Source organism: Microtus ochrogaster, chromosome 16 (assembly GCF_000317375.1).
Source record: "Microtus ochrogaster isolate Prairie Vole_2 chromosome 16, MicOch1.0, whole genome shotgun sequence".
In the NCBI taxonomy this organism is placed as follows: Eukaryota; Metazoa; Chordata; class Mammalia; order Rodentia; family Cricetidae; genus Microtus; species Microtus ochrogaster.
Window position 1 is genome coordinate 12,083,711 of NC_022018.1, and position 13,606 is coordinate 12,097,316.

Here is a 13,606-nt window from a genome sequence, read left to right on the forward strand (position 1 = left end):
ACACACACACACACACACACACACACACACACACACACACACACACACACAATCCACACTCCAAACAGACGGCCCAAGAGAGCAGCAAGGAAAGACAGCACCAAGCAATACTGCATGCAGCCTAGCAGGGTGAAAGCTGGGGCAAAAGGTGTCACCAAGTGGGCTCCAGTGGGCTTCGTCAGCCCCACTGCTATAGTGGTGTTAGCTGAAGCATACATGGCATCTTTCCTGACTGGCTGTACATGTTATCTGCAGGCAATTTCACCCCGATCATGGGCCTCAGCGTTACTTGTACCATCTTTTCTGAGCATGTTTAACTCAGCTGGTGGCTACTTTCTCGTCCAATATGCTCTCGCTTAAACTCAGAAAAGCACAGCGGATATTTGCTTAGCTCAGGCATGCGACAGAATAGGGATTGACATTTTACATGTCAATCATCCTACTTTAAAGACTTTGTCTAAAGGTAGAAAAGGCAGCAATTTTGTTAACTCATTAAATCTCATCAATTGCAGTGTGTTTTTTTTCAGTTATTTTGAGTTAAATTTACCCAGTTTAGATATTTCACCCAACTTTGGGTCTCCACCTATCTAATGTATGGGTGTGTTTGCTTGAAAGAGTGTCAAGTCTTTGTCTCTGTGTCTATGACTGCTTTTGGCCATTTTCCATTATGACACTTGTCTGCTTTTATCAAGATTTGATGCCTTGTCTCACACTGTGGGGAGGGTATTAGCAAGAAATTAGCCAAGTTCTGCACTATTGGGGCAAGGCTGTCTACCACTGGTCTCCATTAAACACCAAGGTGTGACTTACCATTGGGGTCTGCCTTCATTTCATTTCCCGTTGCCATGATAAAACACTCTCATAAATGCAATTTATGGGAGGAAGGATTTATTTTACGTCAGAATTTTACTTTGCAGTCTATCGTTTCAGGAAATCAAGACAAGAACTCGAAGCAACTCAGGTGGTGGTAGCACATGCCTTTAATCCCAGCTCTTAGGAGGCAGAGGCAGGTGGATCTCTGTGAGTTTGAGGCCAGCCTAGTATACAAAATGAATTCCAGGACAGCCAGGGCTACACAGAGAAACCCTTCCTCAAAAAACAACAGCAACAAAAAAACCCAAATAAATAAAAATCAAAATTAACCCCCCAAACAGCTAGTCATATTGCATCACAGACAAGAACAGAAAGGGGTGAGTTAATACATCTGTGCTCAGCTTACTTTCCCCATCCCCTACCTAGGGAATGGTGCTGCCCACAGTGGTCAGGGCTTTCCACCCCAATTAACGTAGTGAAGGTAATCCCTACCAACATCTCATTTCCAAAGGCAATCCCTCACTGAAACTCTTTCCAGGTGACTCTACGTCAAATCCCTAATCACAACTAGCTGAGCCTCATTTTCTCTCCCTTGTTGCTAATGCCCAGACCATGTAAATATGCAAACAAATTCTTCTGCTTTCCTCATCATTCTGAATCCCAAGTCCCTGATTCTTTCAAAACTTTCCAGTTGAGCCTTGTTGGGCATTTGGAATCCTGTTAGCTCTTATTTCTTAGGAAGGCCAGTATCCCCAGTGAAGGCTTTGGCTCTCAAACCAGTTTGCTCTGATAGTAGACTGAAAAATCTGTTCTGAAATTCAAAAGCTGCAAATGGCTTGGGTAATTTTTTTTTGTCTTTATATTCTTGCTATAAAAGTCATTTCTTTTCTGAGCATCAAATGTTCCTGACTGTGCAGAGCCGAGTAGCGATGAGAAATAGAGGGATGTGGAGAGCAGTGTTTTATTTCCACGCGTCCTTCACTGTCAGGGTCAGGTAAGGTGCCACTGTGGAATGACATGTGGAAGCTGCTCATGGCTCTGTCAGGCTAGGGCCATCTGTGCATCCTTTGGGCCTCAGGTGGGGCTTGCAACCATCCAAACTCACAGCCTAAGCACTGATGTCAGATTCAACTAGTGGTTGAGTAATCTGAGGAGACCCTGAGTCATCAAGGAGGACCCCAATATGTACAAGAGAAGGACAAAGGACCGTGCCTGCTGCTAATTCTCTCTGGTGAATGTGCAATCCTTACAGGATCCCTGAACATTTGGATGCTGCCATGGGAACCCCGAGTTCAAAATTCTTTGTTCTTTACCAAGATTTCAGGTACAAACGGTAACATAAAAAGAGGCAGCACCATCTGCATTGGAATGTGGACATTTCCTCATAAGACTCCCCTAGAGTTCTCCCCAGAGTTGACTGTAATCCCAGCTCATTGCAGAGGGGGCTCTGTGTTGCTATGGTGAGGGGAGGGCTCTGAGAAGTGCTGGGCTGGTATCCACAGCCCTGGGGTCAGAGGTTCCCTGTGGAACAGGCCAGCTTGACTGCAGAAACCAAATAAGTTAAAAATAACAAGCTGGTAATTTGCTTTCTCACTTTCTCAGGTTGTCAGGAAATTTGTGTGTTTTTATAATTTGAAGCATATCTGAATCTTCCTTGTCAGAATTGATTATTTTGGGACGCCAACAGGAATACACTCAATCAGGCAGCCAAGCTGTGGAAAGCCCTGGCTTGAAAGCGGATGGCGAGATTTCGTACTCATTTGGCTCCCAGGGAAGCCTGGCACATTGTTGGTACTCTAGAGACAGCGTTAATGTCATTAGGGTCACTGTGTCAATTTATTCTTCTCAGAGAAGGACACAAGAGAAAACTGTAAATCAGGCTTAACTAAATCCGTTCCTGTTCCAGGCTGATGGCGTGGTGTAGGCTCTGGAGCTTGATGTCACAGAGAGAGAGCCTTTGTAAATGAACTTAGCAAGCAGGAGGGAGATCAAGACCAAAGATCCATTTTACTTCACAGTGAGGGAACCAAGGCCTGGAGACGTGGATTGACTTGCTTAAATGACACAGCTGCCTGAAGCCTAGTAGAACTGAAACACTGATTTGAGAACCGTGGCTTCTCTAAAAATTTATTTTCATGTAAAACACATGAGGATTGTAGTTAAAATGTAGGTTCCAACCTAGAAGAGTAGAAGTGTGGCCTGGGACTCTGCATTCCTAGTGTGTTCCTTTGTGGTGTTTTATGTTCCTCTTTGCGAAGCACTGAATTTTCCCTTTTTATTTAAATTTTAGTTAGTTAGCAAGAATCCTGTATCTAATTCCTTAGTACTGAAGATTTGGTTGTAAAAAATGGAGAGCATCGCATAGGAGTACTTTATTATAATTTTCTTACTTCTCTCCTTGCTCAGGGTCTAATATGTAAATTAAACTTAAAAATAACAAAAGATTTTGCAGTGGTGAGGGAGGAAGGAGAATACACAGTATTATTCAAAGTATTGCCTAGCAGGTCTACCTGGATTATTTCGTTGCTGTCATGGCTACTTTACACAGTTTCAAGTTATGTTTTCTGTATAGAACATGCATTGTGACATGCATTTGGAAGTCAGCTGGCAACTTATGGGCGTCTAGTCTATCCGTCCACTCTGTGGTTCAGGGAAGGAACTCAATTCACCAGGCTTGACAAGCATCCTTAACTCCGGAGTCTTCTTGCAATCACCTTTTCTAATTTTTGTTCAGTTTCTGTAAGTCGATGACCTCTAATGTGTCATGAATGTGGCTCCTGCCTGTTGAAATGCAAACGGTTTGCCCTGTGAAATCCAAGTGTTGCTATATATTGACCACAGCTGTTTGTAAATTCATCTCAGAGCCGGGGGGTGTGTATGCGCTTTAGATTTTCTTTTGAATACATTATAATGTCTTGCAGATTCTCATGTTAATTAATGGGCTGATAAAATATTTAGCACATATTCGCTTTATATTTAATTTTTGTTCAAGGGTTGTAAATGGTTCTCTGAAAAATCATTCTTTAAGAATAACTTCAATTATTTGGCTAAATAGCTTGTCCCCCAAGGAGCTAAGATTGGCACTTCTATTTTATGTGAAAATTCAGGATCTTCATTTTTTTATCATTTGCTTAACATTTAGTGCCAGAGAATTTTGAGGAGCTTTGAAAGAATCCTGAGTTAACGATGAAGCAACTAAATCTGGGGAAAATGAAGATATTTGCCTAGAGGCACGCGGACAGGAGGTAGTAAGCAAGGCCCCTGTCTGCCCTCTCATACGTCCTTTTAAGTCTTTGCAAGTGTGAATGACTCAAGCCTGATCATTGACCTAATCATGAGTTGGCCAGTGATGGAGGACAGACACCTAGGAGGGGCCTGCAGAAGTGGCACTGTTTGCCTGTTTGATGGCGCATTCTGCGCAGACATCAGGGAACACATTAAGACTTTTGCTATGTGTGGGCAGAGCTGACTCTGCAAGATTTCTTTGTAAGTAAGCTGCTCATGCCACTACCACAGACACGGCCATGGGGACAATGGTGCTGGTGATAAAGGTCTTGGCAAGAGTATGGTTTGGACTCAGACAACTTGAGTTTTAATTATGCTCCATCATTGACTGTCATATGAAGAGAGGTCACTTGTTTGTTCCCGGCTGCTCAGAATCGAAATAATCACACAGAAACCATATTATTTCAATCACTGCTTGGCCCATTAACTCTAGCTTCTTATTGGATAACTCTTACATACTCATTTAACCCATTTCTATTAATCTGAGTATCGCCACGTGGCTGAGGCTTACCAGCTAAAGTTCCTGCGTCTATCTCTGGTGGGGCTACATGGCTTCTCTCTATCTCTGTCCTTCTTATTCCCAGCATTCAGTCCAGACCTCTTCATGTAACCCTGCTCTACCCTGGCCTGCTCTGCTATAGGTGCAAAGCAGTTCTTTCTTCATAAATGGTAGTCACAGCATACAGAGGGAAAACCCACCTCAATTGGCAAATCATGCACATTTTGTGAAACTGTTTGACTTCCTTGGCATGAAAAAGAAATCCATACAACTGGGCAGCACAATCTCAGGCCATTACAACTGAAACATACCATATAGCTCTAAGGAACTATTCATCAAGTATTATTTCTTCTTTCTTTTCTTTCTCCTTTTGCTCATTTAAAATGGAGGAACATCATCTATAGCCAATTCCATTTACCTAGAAGAGAGTCAAAGCTTAGTGATCTTAATTGAACACTTAGGAATCCATTCCTATTTGGGAACACTGGGGTTTCCTGAAATGAACACACCCTGACCTCCATTTCAATGAATGACAGTCAAATTAAGGAGATCGTAGTGAATGGATCTGAGCAAATCAAAGCACTGGTGCACTACGGTAAGTGAGGCATCAGCGAGGATTGGCAACGGTGACTGTGAGCATAGTGTGAGAAGAGAGGTAAGGCAGTTGGGGAGGAGTTTGTAGGTAGAGCTGCAGACACAGACACAGACTCTGGCCTGGGGAAGTCTTTAGATAATGCGCTAAGTATCTAAGCTGGGTTTGGTGGAAGAGCAAACAGCTATTCTGGGGGAGGGAAGGTGTGAGTAGGGAAACAAACTGTGAGCTGTGCATGTCAGGGACTTTCATGGACCCCACTTCTTGCCCACTGAATTCCCTGTCTGTCTCTATCTGTCATAGAGAACAGACATCACTGGCCACCCCAAGACCCATTCAGAACTGGCTTTGGAGGAAGGAGAACGCTTGTTTATGGGAAGAGATGACATTTAAAGAGGCTCCTGTTGCAGACTCTGGCACATTGCACGCCATTCTCAGATGGTCTACACTTCTGATGCTGTGAACCAGACGTTATTGAACTTTTATCATGTGCCTTATATATTATTATCATAGTTTGTTATGAAGGTCTCAATTTAATGAAAGTATATATATTTGATTGCTAAAAAGCTAGGCTTTGCTCTTCTAATCCATGTATTTCACCAACGCTGTCCTTTCTAGACAAGTCTGTTTGTAGTGAACTGTGTATGAAGATCCTGACAAACTTCCTTCCGAAACAGTGTGATTTTCATGGACTCAGGGCAGGCATTGTGGGCCTGGATGAAAGGGGCGTGAGCATCTTCCTGACAGACACAGACAACTCCCGAGGATTAGCACCAGTGCAGGTGGATGTTCGTGATGGTGCTCTCAATCCCATTAGTGACTGAGGTAGAGAACCTGAGTGCCAGAGCAAGGGGAGAGAGGGACCATATCCACCAGTCGCCTGGAGGGGGACAGCAAAGGCCTGCTCCAGACATGAGAGGCAGAATACAGCGACAGCAGACTCTCGTGAGAGGAAGGGCCAGGGCAACACACAGTGCTGCTGGTGACCACGGCAAAAATGAAAATAAAAATAACAGGTATCCTGATATCCTGGCAGAGTCTTTTACACACACTATTTTGTTTTTATCTCCACAGCAACCTCAAATGGTCAATACCATGAATTTAATTCTATAGGTAATGACAGATCTCGAATTAAAATCCTGGTCTTTCTATGTGTGATGAATGCGCTCAGAGCAGCAATGCACTTCTTTCTAGGAGCATCTCTGTGGAAACTTCATGGCATGAGGCTCCTTGTCATGACTTTGGGGTGTCGACACCTCAAGGAACAGGGGATGTGCTTGTCAATCATCTCTCCCCGGGAGTTGAGGCTGAGAGGCCCTGAGAAAGAAACCCCTCTATATGAAAGAGAATGTCTTGTTAGGGTAATCCTCCCAGCTGAGATGGAGGACTGACCCGGAGTATTCTCCTCTGACAGACTCCCTGGCCATCCTCTAATCCAGTCTCCTTGGGGTGATATCCATTACCATGATATCAGGAATCAGGGTGACTGGGCAGGACTTTGCTTGGATATTAGGGCTGGAAATCAAGACCTAGTGAACCGTGTCACCCAGGCCACTTTAAGTTGGCAAGGGAAACAATGATTTTGGGTTTGAGCTGGGAGAAACATTTTCAAAAAGGCCTAGGTCAGTGAAGCACTCTAGACTGGACAGGTATGGGAAGGAAAGCCAAGAACTTTCTCTTATTGTAGGACAAGTGAGCTTATTTATAATGTACTTGGGCTTTCTGGAATGTCGCCTTAACAGATTTCCCTGAGATGTCTGCTGGGCAGCCATGCTTTTGTAGTTTTAAACCAGCAACTTTGATGTTGGCCATGATAACTTTTAAGACAAACAAGCATCTTAAGTTTTATGTAATTTTTAATTTTTACGTATAATATTTCATTATATTCTTCCCCCTTAACTCCTCCCAAAACTTCCCCACTTCTCTACCCATTCAATGTTCTCTCTTTAAAATACTGCCAACCAACCAACCAAACAAACAAACAAAAAAACTAGGAACAACAACAAAACCCCTGAAGATCAAAGCTGAAAAATGAAATCAGTAAGACAAAAACAAAATGAAACATGGAGTCCATTTTATGTTGGCCAACTACTCTTGGGTGTGGGCCCCACCTTGGAGGGCATGATACACCTAGTGACACTCCATTAGAGAAAAATGATTTGCCAACTGACTTGAACCTGTTAGGGCTTGTGATGCTGATATAGTCTCTGTGTGTTACACATACATCAGTCCAATTGTGTTTATGAGATAGTTTCTTTGGAGTCATCTATCACCTCTGGGTTTTATAATCTTTCTGCATCCTCTCCCGCATAGCTCTCTGAGCTTTGGCAAAAACAATTAATTTGGGGTGAGTGCTCCAAAGTCTCTCATTCTCTGCACCTTGTCTAGTTGTGGGTTTCTGTATTAATTTCCATGTACTGCCAGGAGAAGCTTCCTTGATGTCGACTGGGAGATGCTCTGCTCTATGACTATAGCAGTGTGTCATTAGAACCATTTTATTGTTATTGCATGGGCATATTTCCTTTTTAAGCTAAGAAAACAGGCCAAAGAATTTAATTACTTAAATGGTTGGAGACAAGAAACCTCACAAAATCTGGAATGCAAGACACTTGTTTCCTTTTCAATTCCCAGTGCCTCGTTTCCTGTTTTCTCACTCTTTATGGTGATGCTACTTGGTGTTATAATGCAAAAGCAAACTGTACTTGTTTGCTGCTGCCCACTTTCTCCTAAATGATGACTTCACTTAGCACACAATACCTGCTAAGGAGGGAGGCAGAGGACAATTTTGTCCTTTTCTTAGACTAACCAAAAAAAAAAAAAAAGTGACTGGGACTACTGTCCTCCCCAATCTCCATCTAGATATTCCAGTCCCACAGAAAAATATAGTTTTAGTTCAAATAGAAAAATTTCTAAATGATTCTGCAATAAGTGATCCCTAGGCCACGTTTTCATCCAGATATTGTCATCTGTACCCCAATAATATCAAAAGTAATAAGAGATTGTGGCTGTTACCAGAAACAACCAAATGTAACTATCTCTTTCTATGATAGACAGTGTTTCTATTCTGGCCAAGTGCCTGTAATAGTAACAGAATGTGTAATTTGTACATTTGACTGCGCTCTGGGGTCTACCAGGACACCAGCATTCATGCCTTCTAACTTGAAGTATATCAGAGTCCATTAGGATACCAGCATCCATGCCTTCTGACTTTATTAGGGTCGTTAGGACATCAGCAACCATGCCTCCTGACTTGACTTCTCATCTTGGTCCATCAGGACATCAGCATCCTTGCCTCTTGACTTGACTACACACTGGGGTCATAAGTCACACCTTTGGCAAATAACAGCACATCAAAAGCAATAAGAGATTTTGGCAGTTATCACACAACTGCTCACATTTCTCCCAACCATCTAGTGGAAGAGGATATGGTCATGAAAATAGGGCAGGTCAAAGTCAGTAGAGTTTAGTGGAATAGCAGGAGAGGGTGAGACCAGCTGTAGGTACAGGCCACATGAGTCCTTTCCATATATGAGCACAGCAGTAGTGAGGGAAAACTGAAAGTATGATAGTACTGTAACACAGGGAACCCATGATGGGAGCCCAAATAACACAGAAGTTCAGTAAGAATGTAGACAAAGGTGTTAATGTGAGAAACTGCCTCTCTGCTTTTGCAGAGGGCAGTGTTATCAGAAACCAATGGCCCAGGACACTCTTGAGTACAGCTAGTCTACCCCAGGATGGCTCTACCAACATGAGCCCTGGGGACAAGACCAGCCCCAGGTCATCCTGAACACGGTGACATGACTTTTCTTTCATAGCTGCCAGTGGTTACTAAAAACTCTCATCCAGACTCTGAGATGTGTAAATGTCTAAAAACTAACACTTATTTCCTGGTGAGAAAAGAATTTGTCTTTCTTTCATTATTGTTCCCTCAACTCCAGCTCGCAAAAGGGCTTAGGTTTCAAAGTACATTCGGAAATTGCCTGCTCCATCAATGAAGAGGCTATGTTCTCTTCTGTTGTGACAGCAACAGGATGTTTTAGACACTCCGGTGTCCCTGTCCTTACCTGCAATGTGTTTATTGGGGAAGGTACTCTGGACCTGTTTCTTTGTCCATCGTGAAAGTTAAAACTTCTCTGTAAGGTTCCTCCAGTAACTTGGGTAGAGGGTCAGCATCCCTAACCAGTGGATCTACACTGTGAGGTTGCTCTGCTTCTGCCCAGGGACCTTCACAAGTTGTTCTTCAAATATCAGGGTTTAACTGTCCACCTTGTTTCAGAATTTCAGAAACATTTGCCCCTCCCTTCAGTCTTATTCTTTCTGTTCATTTCTCTATATGGCAGAGCTTGGTCTTTATTGAGTGTGCCGGTTTTCATTCTGGCCTCTCTACCTTTCTGAGAACACCCTGAATTACTGTCAGGCCTGGAGACTCATTGTAGATGCATTTTGACACCAAGAATAAATGGTTGTGGGAACTGGCCAGTGTCTTGTTCTTTGTGATTACCTACCTCCAAGTTATATCACAGACTAGAAAGCTGGCATAAGTTGTCCAAAATGGGGACACTTTTTATCTGTTGGTAGGTACATAGGGATAACAGGACTGTTGGCAGAGGTTTCTGTCCCACCCGGTCCCACAATTGTTCAGCCCCAAAGAAACACATAGAGGTCTACATTAATTATAAACTGGTTGGCCTATTAGCTCAGGCTTCTTATTAACTAATACTTAAAGTTTACATTAACTCATTATTCTTGTCTGTGTCAGCCATGTGGCTTGGTACCTTTCATCAGCGAGGCATTCCCACCTTGCTTCCTCTGTCTGGGTGACGACTGCAGACTGAGCTTTCCTCTTCCCAGAATTCTCCTGTTTTCATCACCCAGCTTATACTTCCTGCCTGGTGACTGGCCAATCAGCATTTTATTAAAATACAAGTGACAGGGTGCAGACCATTGTCCCACAGAACAGGACAAATCAGGAAATCCCAGATGAACAAGGACACGCGGTGTCATCCTCGCAGACTATGCATTCTTGGGCTCTCAACCTTTCTGCATGCAATTCATGCTGTCTGGAATTTCTTCCAGTGTCTCTTCCAGTTAGCTTCAGCAGATATGCAAGTAAAGAGAATAATCACATTTATGATATGGGATATAATAAATGGACCTTTTGCCTGCTTCCAACAATTACCAAAACAAAGCAAAAGCAAATCTTATTTTGACATCCTCCATTATATTCTTTAAATTCATGGGAAGATTGGGTCTAACTGTTTCAAACATCATCTAATAAGACAAGGAAATCTTTTCATCTGTAACAAGCTACATGTTGTCTGGCTTTTGATATTTTCCACAACTAATAACAAATTTTGATTCTTTAGTTACATAGTTTGTGCATGTTATATATGCATGTGATGGGGGCTGTATGTGTATGTGTGTGTCTGTGTGTGTAGATGCATGTGCTTTTGGAATGTATGTGCATGTGTGCACGCATGCATATGTGCGTGTGTGTGTGCATACACATGGAGGCTAGAGGTCAAATTTGAGTGCAGTACTCAGGAGCTATCCTTGTTTTTTTGAGATAAGACTGCTCATTGAATGCTCTATGGGTTTTTTATTTTTTAGCCAGCAAGCCCAGAAATCCACATATTTTTACTTCCAGTGTGAGAGGAGGCCTTTCTGAACACATGGGTCAGTGCTCAGATTTCACAGGTGACAGGACAAAAGGCTCCAGGACTGATGACTAACACAAGGCCACACAGCTCAGTGACAACAGAGTGGGACCTTAGACTCCTTATTCTGACTTCAACATTAGTGTCAAGGACCAGTCTTGACAAAAGTACCTCTTGCCAGGGTAGATTTGGAAAATATTAGTAAAGAATATGAAGATGTAAATGAAAATAATAAAATGGAGAAGTATATAGACTAGTATTGAGGAGGGAGGTCCAGTGTGTACTGGAATTCACCTGAATTTAGTTTCCAATTGCTTAAAATACCCCTGACCACAAAAGATGGGAGTAAGACAAAAACTGCATTAACATGATACAAGGAAATGAACATATCAGTTGAAGGTAGAAGCTACATCCATAGTTAAACATTTTGTTACTAGAACAAAACAAGTCATGCTCACACCCTAGACCAAAACATTCTGTAGGCAAACCACTCCCTGTGTGGAATCCAAGGTTATCTCCTTAAGGGAACTGGAACTTAGTTGGACCCATAAACTTTTGTTTGAGGTAGAAACATATCTACTTCTCCATTCCTGAAATACAAGGTCTGGCTGTTAACCACACCTGTTGACAATAACCTTGAGAGAGCAGAACTCTCTGGTCTTCGCCTAGGTGGTACCTTCGTTTGAGGTAGAAGTACATACATGAGCCCTGTTATCTGCATATGACATAGTCATGTCAACCTCCTGTGCACATGCACTAGGCAACTTTTAAACGCTGGATGCATCATCTCCCCCTCCTCTCTCTGCACACTGACATTCCCAAGCCTGTACATGCCCCGTCTAATAAACTACTAAGCGAGTTTGTTGTGTGTTCCTTGTCCATTCTCACTCACACCAGGTACTTTCATTTGTGCCGTGACTCGGAAGGCTCTCCCAACCCGAGCCAGGTAATTTCAGTTTCAGAGGCTTAGTTCATTATCATAATGGTGGGGACTATGGCAGCACACAGGCAGACCCATCCCAAGTGACACACTTCCTCTATCATGGCCATACCTGCTCCAACAAGCTCCTAATTAGTTGGAAGACATTGATGGTTGGTTAGAGGTGGCAGTCTGCCATAAGCTCAGCAGCTTTCTCTAAGCCTGGCAATATGGAACTCCCTCCCTGCCTGGAGGACTAACCTTATCTAAAAGCTGTCTCTAAACCAGATGTCTGTCTCTAAACCAGAGGCCTGATTCATCCCTGTTAAGAAGACTTATGCTAAACGCTCTGCTGTATTATCCTGCTGCCACATACTAAGCCTTGGGATAGGAACGCACCATTTCATGCAAATTAAGGTTTGTTCCCAGGCTCCCCAATCTTTTACAATCTTTATAGATTTATATATGGAATAAAATTGAGCTGATTCTCCAAAATCTGTCTCCCAGAGGGCTGTCTGTATTTGTGCTCATGGGCTGCATATAAAACTTTCTACGCCTTTCTACCTCTTGGCCTGGTGGCAGACAGGCTGAAGAATAGAGGACCCCTCCCCCCCCCATACAGGAGTTCTTCTAATCCTTTCCAGGAGTGCCTATCCTTGGTACTAAGAATGTAAATATGTCAGCCTATGGGAGCCATTCTTATTCAAATACCACATTCCTCATCAGAGTTCCATTCCTGTGGGCTCTACTAGCTTACTTTGCTTTCAGTTGGCTATTAACTAATCCTTGGTCAAGGCATGACAGCAACTCAGTGATGGATATTATCACAGTTCTCAGGGTAAAAGCTGTGAACGGAGGAGAGGCTTGGGTACGAAAGTGGTTCTCAGGAACTGAGGAATGAATGAGTTAGGTTTTTCTCTCGGTGATTCCTTTGCACACAGTCTTTCTCTCTAGTCAGCTCAAGTTAGGTTGTGCATGGAAGCCTGCATCCCCCTCTCCTACCACCTACTTACACACAAACACTGCATGCTGAAATCGGTTAGGAGTCTCTGGTAATTAACTGCAGGATCCCAAGTAGCTCTCCTACTGCAGCTGTGGTTTTTGGCTGAGACTGAGTTTAAACTTCAACTCAAGCTGTTTTCCCTTTTTCTGGTTTCCTGTGTCATCAAAGAATGGCTCAGTGACTGAACCCTCAAGTGTGCCTATTAAGTCCCAATTCGCTCATCCTATGCAGGTAAATTATCTATCAGATTATGATGCTTCCCTCCAAGCCTTGAAAAGCCCTCCACATTCTACAACTTCTCTACTACCTGCAGGGCCCTGCAGCCTGCACCCTGCTAGGTTCTTCACTCTCCAATCATTCACTCTCTTCTTTGCCATGTGCTGACTTCTCATGTGCTCTTTCTCTGTTCCATATTCTGCTCTCTTGACATTTTGATGGGCAGACACCACTTCTGCAGAAAAGCATTCTGTACCAGACCCAAGTGTCATCTGTATTTAGCAAGGTTGTGTAACATGTGCTCCTGTCTGCAATATCCACCATGTGTAGGCTTGTTTGTATTCTTGCTGATTTACTATTCCCCCCCACCTACACGCTGTCAATACCATAAAGAAAAAGTCCATGAATGATTACTAAGTACCTAACCCCACCACTGTGCTTACTAGATACACACGGAGTGAACCCAGTACATGTTTATTAGCTCACTGTATCTTCCCAATGCCTCATGTCTATCAATATCTATCTATCTATCTATCTATCTATCTATCTATCTATCTATCTATCTATCTATCTATCTATCTATCTGATATTCTTTCTGCGGGGTTGGATGCGGGGTTGG